This window comes from Schistocerca piceifrons, chromosome 9 (genome assembly GCF_021461385.2).
Source record: "Schistocerca piceifrons isolate TAMUIC-IGC-003096 chromosome 9, iqSchPice1.1, whole genome shotgun sequence".
NCBI classification, from domain to species: Eukaryota; Metazoa; Arthropoda; class Insecta; order Orthoptera; family Acrididae; genus Schistocerca; species Schistocerca piceifrons.
In genome coordinates, this window is record NC_060146.1 from 134,862,937 (window position 1) to 134,875,177 (window position 12,241).

General features: G+C 41.4%; 1 protein-coding gene across 1 annotated transcript in view; it reads right to left on the reverse strand.

Annotated features, from left to right (window-relative positions):
- Positions 1–3,231: 3,231 nt before the first annotated feature.
- LOC124717389 (gamma-interferon-inducible lysosomal thiol reductase-like) overlaps positions 3,232–12,241 on the reverse strand; it is a 328,253-nt gene continuing 319,243 nt past the window's right edge. Inside the window, exon 6 of the mRNA XM_047244238.1 lies at positions 3,232–3,345. The gene's annotated coding sequence lies outside the window, so the exon portion shown is untranslated. The remainder of the gene's footprint in view (positions 3,346–12,241) is intronic.

Here is a 12,241-nt window from a genome sequence, read left to right on the forward strand (position 1 = left end):
TTTAGAACTTTCCTCCAGCAGCAAGCGAGTTTGCGGATTCGCTTTGTAGCCACCAAAACTGGCCGTAGGCCCTGCAGGGTGCTGGTTTACGGGCTGCAATAGTGAATACCATGGTCACAACACAAGTTCAAAAGAGGACTTTCATAGGAACCAGTCGAACCTTAACCTTATACAGAATGGAGTAAATTATGCAGGTGTCCTCAAATGCCTTGCTCCTGCTTGTTCCCGAAACACCAGAGTTCAAGAGCAAACTGAAGGAATACCTAATAAAAAAAAGTCATTCTATTCAATTAGTGAATTTTTTAGTGCATCAGAGGAAGTTTTTATTATACGACTGAGTTCAATGTATGCATAAAGGTAAACTATTTATTGCTGTAGTGTTATATTGTCGTTCAAATACTTTGATGTTGTTAATTTGAATGTGTACGCATAAGTATTAATCCTGATGTATGTAATATGTTTTTATTTCTTCTAGTGTTCCATGTTGTTACTATGCATCTTGTCATGAATTAACCATGTTGTGTGCTGCTGTATTGCTAATACTGTAAAAATACTGACTCTTTCCATATCCTTGCAACTCCATTGCTATCAGGATCAATGGAACTCGCAATAAAATAAATAAATAAATAAATATTTATAAATGACATTGGAAAAGAAGTTACACATTTAGATTGAAGCAGAAACATGGAGTAAATAACAGTATTTCACAGTGTGGTGATAATGAGATGTAAAAAGTAAAGGGTTGAACAGTAAATAAATATAAACAGAGTAAACACGAAAAAAGTAGAACAGCATGCCTGCATAACAGTTTATACAGTGTATCAATAAACAAACCAATAAAATAAAGTAAGATTACTACTTGGCAAGGCTACTTCAGGATGTATAAAACATGGAGAATGATACATAAACCAATTAAAAGAAGAAATAATTATCAATGTAACAACATAATATATAAGGAACTTAAGCAATATCAGTGAGATAAACAGAAATGAATAAATGCAGGAAACTAGAGGAGTGTGATGGAACATACAATAAATGCCATCCTTTAGTGTGTTTTCGTAAAGCATTTTAAAAAGTAAAAAGCTGAACCGTATACAAATATAAAAGGAACAGGAAAAACACTGAATATGCTCTAATGAAAGACACCTCTGCAAACTATTTAGTTGCCAATGCACTAAAGAAAGAAACCAGATTTGAGTGTACATCCCACAGGCTATTGATTTTTCACTCCCTCAAGATCTTAACAAGATACCATTGCGACAAAATCTGATAAAGAATAAACTGCAGTAATCTCTGTCTGCATTATACCCTGTATTCCACCTTTAAGCTCTCAGCTTTTCAAATCTCATCCAATGCAGTCCCCAAGAATCAATCTTTCCTTCTCAGTCCATATGGTAAGCCTTCCCTGATCTACGGGTCTGGGTGACTTTCCCAAAATCTCCCCCTTTTTCTAGACCTCGCCAGTCCTTTTCCTTCACCCCTCTTCCTTGTTCCGCTAGCGGCCAAGCAAGAGGGTGGGAGCGCCACGGCTGAATACAAAATGACACTTGTTTAGAAACTGGCGGCGCTGTGCATGCTGGCGCTGGACTAACCGCTTTATTAGCAAGTGGACGTGATGTGGGAGTCTGGTCTCCTTATTCCACGTGCGGGCCCAGGTAAAGCGGCGCCGGACGGGCGCCCGGCTAATGTGGTTGTTACAAGAACAGCGTACCTTGTGAGATGGGACGACGAATTTCTCCGGATGTCATGTTTCTTAGATGCCGCCACGCCCCGCCAAAACGACGCCCACTAAATCGTTTTATGGACGAGACAGAGCTTGTTTTCACTGGGAAGCTTTCCTCATCTTGTGAAATACGTCGGGGGTTTGGCTGCAGGACCTCCAGGCATTGTGTGCTGTTTTTTCGGGGAACAGAATGTGTACTGCACAGCAGTGATTGGTTAAGGAAGACCGGGTCTCCTAGCTAGAAAACATCATTGGCTCGGTAACCACAGCTGGGGCATGATAGGTTGAGAACATCAGGGGGAACGGCTGTTTTTCCGAAGGTTTTGCGCAAAAGGGAGAGGCAGGGGCTTGCTTCTCGACCGTTGTGGAGTACAGTTGCTAGAGCTCTTCCTTGTCTATGGAGAGAGCAGTTATTTGTAAAGACGTCCTGACAGCCAGGCGAAACTTCATATTTTCGCGGATGTGAGACTATCTACGGCGGACATGGGAGTCATCTCCCGCAGTACGAGGTTTCGCCAGTGCCCGCACGCAGACGACAGCAGCTCATCTTTCGCCGGCTATATTGGTAACATTGCGCAGCTTAGGAAAATTCAGAAGCGTATCAATCACTTTCACGACCATCTTTTTTCGTAGCAGCCTTGTATGTGCAGTAGTCGCTTCCAGTGTCCATAGCATGCTTAATTATAGTTTGATGTGAGAGACCAATCAGTGGAACGATACAGTAGAGGGTGCTTGGCTACATTGGCATTTTTCCACTCACAGTACCCTGTCTCATCTACACATAAATTCCAGTTAGGTTTCCCAAGTCTGTGCCAACCAACCTGAGTTCGTGTTAATAAAATGTTATACACTTGAAGTTTCTGTTTACATGTTTGTTCTCTCTTGACCTTGATATTAGTTAGTAAATCTCTTTGTGATACCGTAGGCCCTTGTTATCAATTTTTGAATGACACCCATTCTCATTCCCTACTATGTCATTTATTTTATTGTTGGTTTGAAGGAATTAAATTAATTTTATGTCAAGTTAGCCAACTCAGGAGTGATCCACGCTGGGGCTGTTGATAGACGTGGCACGTCTTGGATGTGGTGGTTACGACTTTTTAGTTCTTTGGCAGACAGAGAACTGCCACCACCGTAGGCTAGCTTGCACACATTACTAAAGTTGTCAGTGGCTAAGATAAGACATCAATACGCATCAACAAACATTTTTGATCAGTGGCCCAATAACTTTATATGGCTGCGAAGTAGTAAAATAAAATTTGAATGTAACATGAATCCATTTCTTGTCGACAGATCTTTTTATTCCATACACGAAATTTTATTTAAAGTCTTGTTTACAGTGGTGTTGCATGAATAGGACTATGAAAGAATATGTCCATTAATGTTAAATATATGTTAGTGTACCAACTAGGGACTTACACTAAAACTAATCTTTTATACGTATCCTCTAAAGTAACTCATTCAAAATCATTTCAATCAAGATATCATTGAAGTGATATGTATAACATTTAAGTAACTAACTAACTTTCCAATGCTCAAGACCTTGGTTGTTATCTCTGACGACGCAGCGACCGCCCACACAGTGATGTAAGTGACACCCATCTCGTCCTCGATACTCTAAGCTAGAAAAGATAAACAAGTTTGCTTCAAGAAAATTACCGTGCTGTGGCATGGAAAATACATAATCCCTATGTTGCAAACGTATTGTGTTTGCTCACATACAAGTCATGATCGTACAGTTTTAAGTAACAGTCGCATGTCTAACGACCTTGATCTCTATGGGATGTTAAAAGGTAATATTACTTCGCTCTTTGGAAACAGTCAAGCTGCGATAACGAACCTTGCTGATGGTGTCACACGTCCTGTACACACACACACACACACACACACACACACACACACACACACACAAAGAAAACAGCGAAGGAATTATCCGAATGGAAGGGAAATCCGTAGATGTGATGTTCATTACAGACAAACAAATAATTACGATTTCAGAAAAACTGGATCATTTATTCAAGAGAACAAGGTTGAAAAATTGAGCTAGTCAGTAACTGGTTGGTCCACCACTGGCTGTTATGAAAGCAGTTATAAAGCTTGGTATTCATTGGATGTCGCCCTGAGCGATACGTCAGGTTCACTCCAATTGGCGCGTTAGATCGTCAAAGTCCCGAGCTTGGAGGGACCTGCCCATAATACTGCAAACGTTCTCAATTGAGGAGAAATCCAGTGAACTTGCTGGCCAAGATAGAGTTTGACAAGGATGAAGGCAATCGGTAGATACAATGGCCGTGTGTGGGCGGGCATATTGTAGCTGAAATTTAAGCCCAGGATCGCTTGCCATGAATGCAGTGTAGAATATCGTCGACCCTCCGCTGTGCCGTTGGGGTGACCCACATGACAACCAAACGGTTGCTGCTATGAGACGTCCTAGTTGTCGGGCAGTATGGGGAGGTCACAGTGATGGTGGTATCCCACCATTGTGCAGGTCATCTCCAGACTCGTCTTCGGCCTGGAATCTCAATCCTAGGGTAGAATCAGTGATGAGTCCAGCTTAGAAAAAAGTCCCGATGACCAGCGAAAACTTGTCTGTAGATGCAGTGGGGTATCAACCTATCGTTACCCGCCACACAGCCCAACAACCTAGAGTGATGGGCTGGGGTGCCATTCATTTCATAGCAGGACTACTTTGGTGATCATCTGCGGCACCGTTACAGCGTAACAATACGTCGACGATATTCTACGCCCAGTTTTGTTGCCTTTCACGTCATGCCATCCTGGGCGTACATTTCAGGAAGATATGCTCGCTAGCACACGACAAGCGTTTCTACCGCTTATTTTAGTGCTTGCCAAACTCTTCCTTGCCCAGCAAGGTCGCCCGATATCTTCCCAGTCGAGAACGTTTGGACAGTTATGGGCAAGCTCGGGATTTTGAGTGTATAACACGCCAGTTAAACAAAATCTGGCACGATATCCCTCAGGAGGACATCCAATTAATACCTAGCCGAATAACTGATTTCATAAGGGTGAGTGGCGAAACAACGCGTTATTGATTTGCTCAACGCGTCAAGCTCGGTCTCTTGAATAAATGGTCCAGGTTTTTTGAAATTGCAATCGACTGATTTGCGTCCCATTCGTATAAGCCCTTCGTGGTGCGTCTTCTCTTCTCTCTCTCTCTCTCTCTCTCTCTCTCTCTCTCTCTTACAGTGCATCCACCCTTCAATTTGAGGCACTTTTCTAAATGATGGATGACTTGCACGAGACCTTGGTTAAAAAAAAAGTCTGAATTTTGATGGTTCAGGACACGCAGGTACTTCTGTTGCATCACTTTGAAGTATTTCAACCTTAACTTCGCACTTAATATAATCGTCATATACTTCGATAACCTTCATTTCATTTTCTTCCTTGCTATCATTTTCAGACAATCGTGCGAAATTCCTACCTGACTCTTCTGCATCAGAACCACAAAACACCTTTCCATCAAGAATAATTTCATCTACACTGCTTATAATGTCATGTTTACTAACGTCCTCCTCTACATCTTTTTCACCTATTATTAATTGTGCACACGTCTTTTGGGTGGCATATTCTACCTTCCTTTCCTCTTTATTCATCATAACCCCTCATCTACATCTTTTACCTCATACACATCAGTAACAGTACAAATATTCTCCTTTTCACTCCCCTTCTCTGGATCTCTTTTATTCTTTAATGATGCCTTTTCGCACGATTCCGATATTGAGTTATCCTTGTCATATGGCATATTAACTTTATTTTCAGTTTTACATTCGTCTTTTAGAGTGTAGGAAGTGTAATCTATGAGCAAATTATATGTTTTGTCTTTGTAATATAATATCTTTGCTTACCTTTGAAATTAAATAATTTTATTAAAATAATTTTGTGTAGAACTGCCAATATATGCGAATGTTCTGTTTTATTGAAAATGTTTGTTTGCTGTTATGTAAACCGCTGTCCTTCACTTAGGATTCTTAGTTAGTCTGTATGGAAAAGGTAATGTGGTTCCCCTCGGGAACGGAACTTAGACGCGCGCGCAAGTTGTGGTTGGTCTAGGTAGAAAAGGTGGAACAAGAGTCAGTCGGGGACGAGCTACGAAACTGTGAACTGCCCATGTAAAAGTTGTATATTGTGCTGGTTCCAAGAGAGGCTTTCACTGACGTTTTCCAATGCCTCGGATGGATGGACAAAGAGCTGGAATTATTCTGAAATTGGTATATATCATTGCCATCAAGAAATGACAGAGTCCAGCAATTCGACCTACTAACATGCAATCGCCACCACATTGCGCAATCACTGTGACGGAACACTATAATAATGTACAGTGAAGGATCAGCTTATTGGATATGTTAGTGTGTTTATGTGCAACAAACATTTTGGACTGCTATTAATAAAGAGCAGCTTTAAAGTTAATAATTTTGAAAAAAAACCTTAAAAAGTTACTTTTGTATTTAAAGAGTCAGTTGGAAAAAGTTCTCATAGCTGTTTGTTTAAATATTTGTACATATGTGGATGCAAACTGATTTTTTTTAACATTTCATTAATTACTGAACGTTGTAAAATGTACTGTGATCATCAGTATGCTTGTGTGTCTGTTAGTTATATTTACTTTCTTTGAAAATATTGAAAGACAAATTTGTGTTTTGTTATGTTAAAATGTTCTGTGCTGTTGTATACGTGTGTCATTTTTTTATTTTATTTGTGGGCTGTACCTATTCTACTAATATGTAGATTAGTTTGTTTACTGTTTGTCTATTATTTGAACTGTATGTGTATGAAATGAACATCCTTGAAGATGTCTTGTATAATGATGAAAATTAGTTTCCTTAAGTCAGTGTGAAAATGAAAATTACTGTAAATGTCTTAATTTTGAAAATGTTTTGGAAGAAATGTATGAAATTTATTAGTGTATATACTGTGTGTTTGTAATATGTGTTGTTTTGTTTTTTCTTTTCTCGCCAACTGAAGTTGGATGGTATAATTTCTTTTGTAGCCAACATCACTTGGGTGTTATGGATGTTTCCTTGAGGTATCCCGTATGGGGAACCTCAACAAAACATGGGGCATGTGTAACACCATAGCTCTACTGCTCTACTGACTTATTTTACCTTTTATTTTATTTAATGTTGCATCGTTGAGCTTCTGTAAATGTGTTCGATTGAATCAATAACACAAAATTGTATACTCTTTTCTTTGTAAACAACTTTGATGTCTTTTATAGTGTGGGAAGTGTACTCTCTGTAATATGTACAATATGAGCAAAGTATATGTTTTGTCTTTCTTACATAATCTCTTTGGTTATCTTTGAGATTGAATAACATTGTTTAAATAATTTTTGTAGAAATACTAATATGTGCAAATGTTCTGTTTTAATTAATATGTTTGACTGTTGTTATGTAATTGCTGATCCTCACTTAGGATTCTTAGTTATTCTGTATGTAAGAGGTAGTGTGGTTCCCCTCGGGAACGGAACTTAGTAGCACGCGCAAATTGTGGTTGGCTTAGGTGGAAAAGGTGGAACAAGAGTCAGTTGGGGACGAGCTACGAAACTGTGAACTGCCCATGTAAAAGTTGTATATTGTGCTGGTTCCAAGAGAGGCTTTCACTAACGTTTTCCAATGCCTCGGATGGACGGACAAAGAGCTGGAATTATTCTGAAATTGGTATCTATCATCGCCAACAAGAAATGACAGAGTCCAGCAATTCGACCTACCAACATGCAATCGCCACCACATTGCGCAATCACTGTAACGGAACACTAAAATAATGTACAGTGAAGTATCAGCTTGTTGAATGTGTGAGTGTGCTCAAATATAAGTTAATTTATAACTGAAAGTAATAGTGTGTATTGTTATCTGTTATACTTATGCAAATAGTTTGTTCTCTTCTGTCAGCTCTAATCTTACGTGAACATATGGAGGTGTCAGACTTCATTGCACTCGCGTGTAGCAAAGTATAGGTTGTGTTTGTCCGTTAAAGTTACTCATACTTAATTTCTTGAACAAGAATGTCAATCATTCTCTTGCCTAATTAGGCTGGCGACCGTTTTCCTTATTCTTTGAACAGTGTAGATAGGTAAAATATTGTTTGTTACTGTTTAAATATTTACGTAATTCTGACTTTCACTTCCGATAAACCATCTCCGTTAGGTACAACACGGTCAACATAACAAAATTCCTCTCAGGGGGGTAACACTGCTCTGTTGCTTTATACCATAATTACTCTAACAAGATAGTTTTATATCACGACCTGCCTCCAACTTTGTGGTATAGCAGTAGCGGACGGTAGTGTTACACGTGGCTTTTCCGTGACAGGACTAATTGTTCTGTTGGGGCATAGTTCGTAATAAACCAAATTTGGTATTTGATTGCATAAGCTACGTAAATCCAGTTGTAGTGTTATAGTAGGTGTACCAGTTTCTTTGGCTCTTCAGTGTATATCTCCATCTATGAGGGCCAGTGGAATGAAAACTGAACACCCGCCACAAGATGATCATGGTATGGTTCCATTCAAAACTAACCACCCCACGCGTTGAGACTTTCACCCCACTGCGAGACGAGACGATCAGTTCCTGTTTCGTAGAACGCGGTCGGCCGCTGACGGATCAACAACCGCTACCACTCTTGTAGTGGCTCGTCCAGCTGAAATCGGCGTACATCCATGTCTTTCTTCAGATCTTCAGATGAGAAAATCACACGGTGAAGGATCCGGGCGCTGCAGAGGATACTGCGGTGTTTCTCAACCAAATCACTAAAGTCTAGCTTTCGTCTGCTTCACAGTGTGGGCGCTGGCGTTATGGCGCAACAGGATGATTCCGTCAGACAGTATTCGGCAGCCCGAGGGCAAACGGCAAAGCCAACAACGGAAACATCCCACATGTCCCCCCATCAACGAAATCCAAAGATGTTCACTCAAGTTCCCATACGGTCATGATGACCTTCTCTGACCTCAGGTACCATCTGCTTGTCGAGTTCCTCGAGCGTGGAACCACAAGCAATGCGCAGTGCTTTGAAGACACTTTGCAGAAACTGCGACGCGCCATAAGGTCAAAACATCCAGGAATGTTATCGGGCGGAATCATCCAGTAGCACGGTAGTGTCCGCCCCACACTGCCAATTGGACGAAGGCTACACTTCAGCGATTTGGTTGGCAAGCACTGCAACATCAATCGTACAGCCCGGATCTTTCCTCGGTGTGATTTTCACGTCTTTAGCGACCTGAAGGAAGACACAAGTGGACGTCGGTTTCAGTCTTATGAGGAAGTGCAAGAGCGGCTGAGGTTGTGAATCCCAATGCGTTCCACGAAACAGGAACCTGTAGCTTCGTCACCCAGTAGGATAAGTGTCTTGACGGGTGTTGTGATTACTTTTGAATGGTTTGTGGCCCCTTTGAGTCTCGTGTCCGGTGTCCATTTGGCTTCTCCATACACATGTTTACTCTGCACGTTACCTTTCGGCGTGTGGCGGAGGGTACTTTGTGAACCAGTGTCGTTCCCCGTGCCACGTAAGGCTACAACGGAATATCGAACATACAGGGTGGTGCATTGATGGTGAGCGGGCCAAATATCTTACGAAATAAGCACCAAACGAAGTAACTACTAAGAAAAAACTCGTCTAGCTGGAAGGGGGAAACCAGACGGCGCAATGGTTGGCCCACTACATGGCGCTGTCATAGGTCAAACGGATATCAACTGCGTTTTTTAAAATATGAACCCCCATTTTTTATTAAATATTCGTTTAGTACGTCAAGAAATATGAATGTTTTAGTTGGACCACTTTTTTCTCTTTGTCATAGATGACGCTGTAATAGTCACAAACGTGTAAGTACGTGGTATCACGCAACATTCCCCCAGTGCGGGCGGTATTTGTTTCGTGATACAATACCCGTGTTAAAATGGACCGTTTACCAATTGCGGAAAAGGTCGATATCGTGTTGATGTATGGCTATTGTGATCAAAATGCCCAACAGGCGTGTGCTATGTATGCTGCTCGGTATCCTGGACGACATCATCCAAACGTCCGGACCGTTAGCCGGATAGTTACGTTATTTAAGGGAACAGGAAGTGTTCAGCCACAGGTGAAACGTCAACCACCACCTGCAACAAATGATTATGCCCAAGTAGGTGTTTTAGCTGCTGTCGCGGCTAATCCGCACATCAGGAACAGACATATTGTGCGAGAATCGGGAATCCCAAAAACATCGATTCCACCCGTACAATATTTCTATGCACCAGGAATTGCGTGGTTACGACTTTGAACGTAGTGTACAGTTCTGCCACTGGGCACAAGAGAAATTACGGGACGATGACAGGTTTTTTGCACGCGTTCTATTCAGCGACAAAGCGTCAATCACCAACAGCGGTAACGTAAACCGGCATAATATGCACTATTGGGCAAAGGAAAATCCACGATGGCTACGACAAGTGGAACATCAGCGACCTTGACGGGTTAATGTATGGTGTGGCATTATAGGAGGAAGGATAATTGGCCTCTATTTTATCGATGGTAATCTAAATGGTGCAGTGTATGCTGATTTCCTACGTAACGTTCTACCGATGTTACTTCAAGATGTTTCACTGCACGACAGAATGGCGATGTACTTCGAACATGCTGGATGTCCGCCACATAGCTCACGTGCGGTTGAAGCGGTATTGAATAGCATATTTCATGAGAGGTGGATTGGTCGTCGAAGCACCATACCATGGCCCGCACGTTCACCGGATCTGACGTCCCCGGATTTCTTTCTGTGAGGAAAGCTGAAGGATATTTGCTGTCGTGATCCACCGACAACGCCAGACAACATGCGTCAGCGCATTGTCAATGCATGTGCGAACATTACGGAAGGCGAACTACTCGCCGTTGAGCGGAATGTCGTTACACGTATTGCCAAATGCATTGAGGTTGACGCACATAATTTTTAGCATTTATTACATTAATGTGGTATTTACAGGTAATCACGCTGTAACAGCATGCGTTCTCAAAAATGGTAAGTTCACGAAGGTACATGTATCACATTTGAACAACCGAAATAAAATGTTCAAACGTACCTACGTTCTGTATTTTAATTTAAAAAAACCTGCCTGTTACCAACTGTTCGTCTAAAATTGTGAGCCATATATTTGTGACTATTACAGCGCCATCTACCACAAAGCGAAAAAAGTGGTCCAGCTGAAACATTCATATTTCTTTACGTACTGCACGAATATGTAATAAAAATGGGGATTCCTATTTTTTTAAAAAGGAGTTGATATCCGTTTGACCTATGGCAGCGCCATCTAGCGTGCCAACCATAGCGCCATCTGGTTTCCCCCTTCAAGCCAGACAAGTTTCGTTCTTTGTAGTTTTTTCGTTTGTTTGGCCTGGTCACGATCAATGGACCACCCTGTATACAAAGATGGGTAGCACATGTTATCATAAGTTTGTTTGACCCACGGGAGAGTGTCAGAGAGATGTTGAAGAGACTGAACTGGCAGTGGTTTGAAGATGGATGCTATGCCGCAAAAGTCTAATTATAAGTTTCGAGAGTAAGTGTTGACAAGCGATGTGTATATTACAGTTTTCTGCGTATCGAAAAAACAGGTTTAGATTAATTACAAGGCGCACAGACTCGTTCATCACAGTTTCCGTGCTTCATAAGCGAGTGGAGGTGAGGAAGCATTAATACAGCTATAAAGGGAACTACCCCCAGTACCCAGCATATAAAGGTGGATGTAGGACTATGGATGGAACCAATGCTCTCGAGGTAGCATATTTGACTAATAATGAAAACATGCTGGGTCCAAGGTTCGAAGTCGACATGTGCTTCAGTCCTGAATGAAAATTATCAGCAATGGCTGCCGAAAACTTCCGGCAGGAGAAGTCACCCTCGGTCTGCCAACGGCCTTGTTGCCCCAAGAGGCGGAAGATTCGGCTATGATCAACGCCAAGGGGAAGCAGAAGCTAATGGAAACCACTCCATAAGACACATAAGGTGTATCCACCGGCAGATAAATGCGAAAACTATCGCACAATCGCTTAACAGCTGATGCATCCAAGGTGATGACAAGAATGATATGTAGCAGGATAGAAAAGAAAATAGAGGATATGTTACGTGACGACCACTTTGGCTTTCGGAAAGGCAAAGGCGTCAGAGAGGCATTTCTCACGCTGTTCATAATGGAAGCAAGGCTGAAGAAAAATTAAGACACTCTCATAGGGTACATAGACCAAGCAAAAGCGTTCGACAGTGTAAAATGGTGAAATATTTTCGAAATTCTGACAAGAATAGGAGTAAGCTATAGGGAAATACGGGTGACACACAATATGTACAAGAACCAACAGAACTGGAAGATCAGGAAAGAAGTACTCGGAGTAATAAGGGTGTATGACAGGAATGTAATCTTTCCCCCCTAATGTTCAGTATATACATCGAAGATTCATTGAAGGAAATAAAATAAAGAATCAAGTGTGGCGTTAAATTCCGGTGTGAAATGATATAAATGATGAGATTCGCTGATGAAATTGC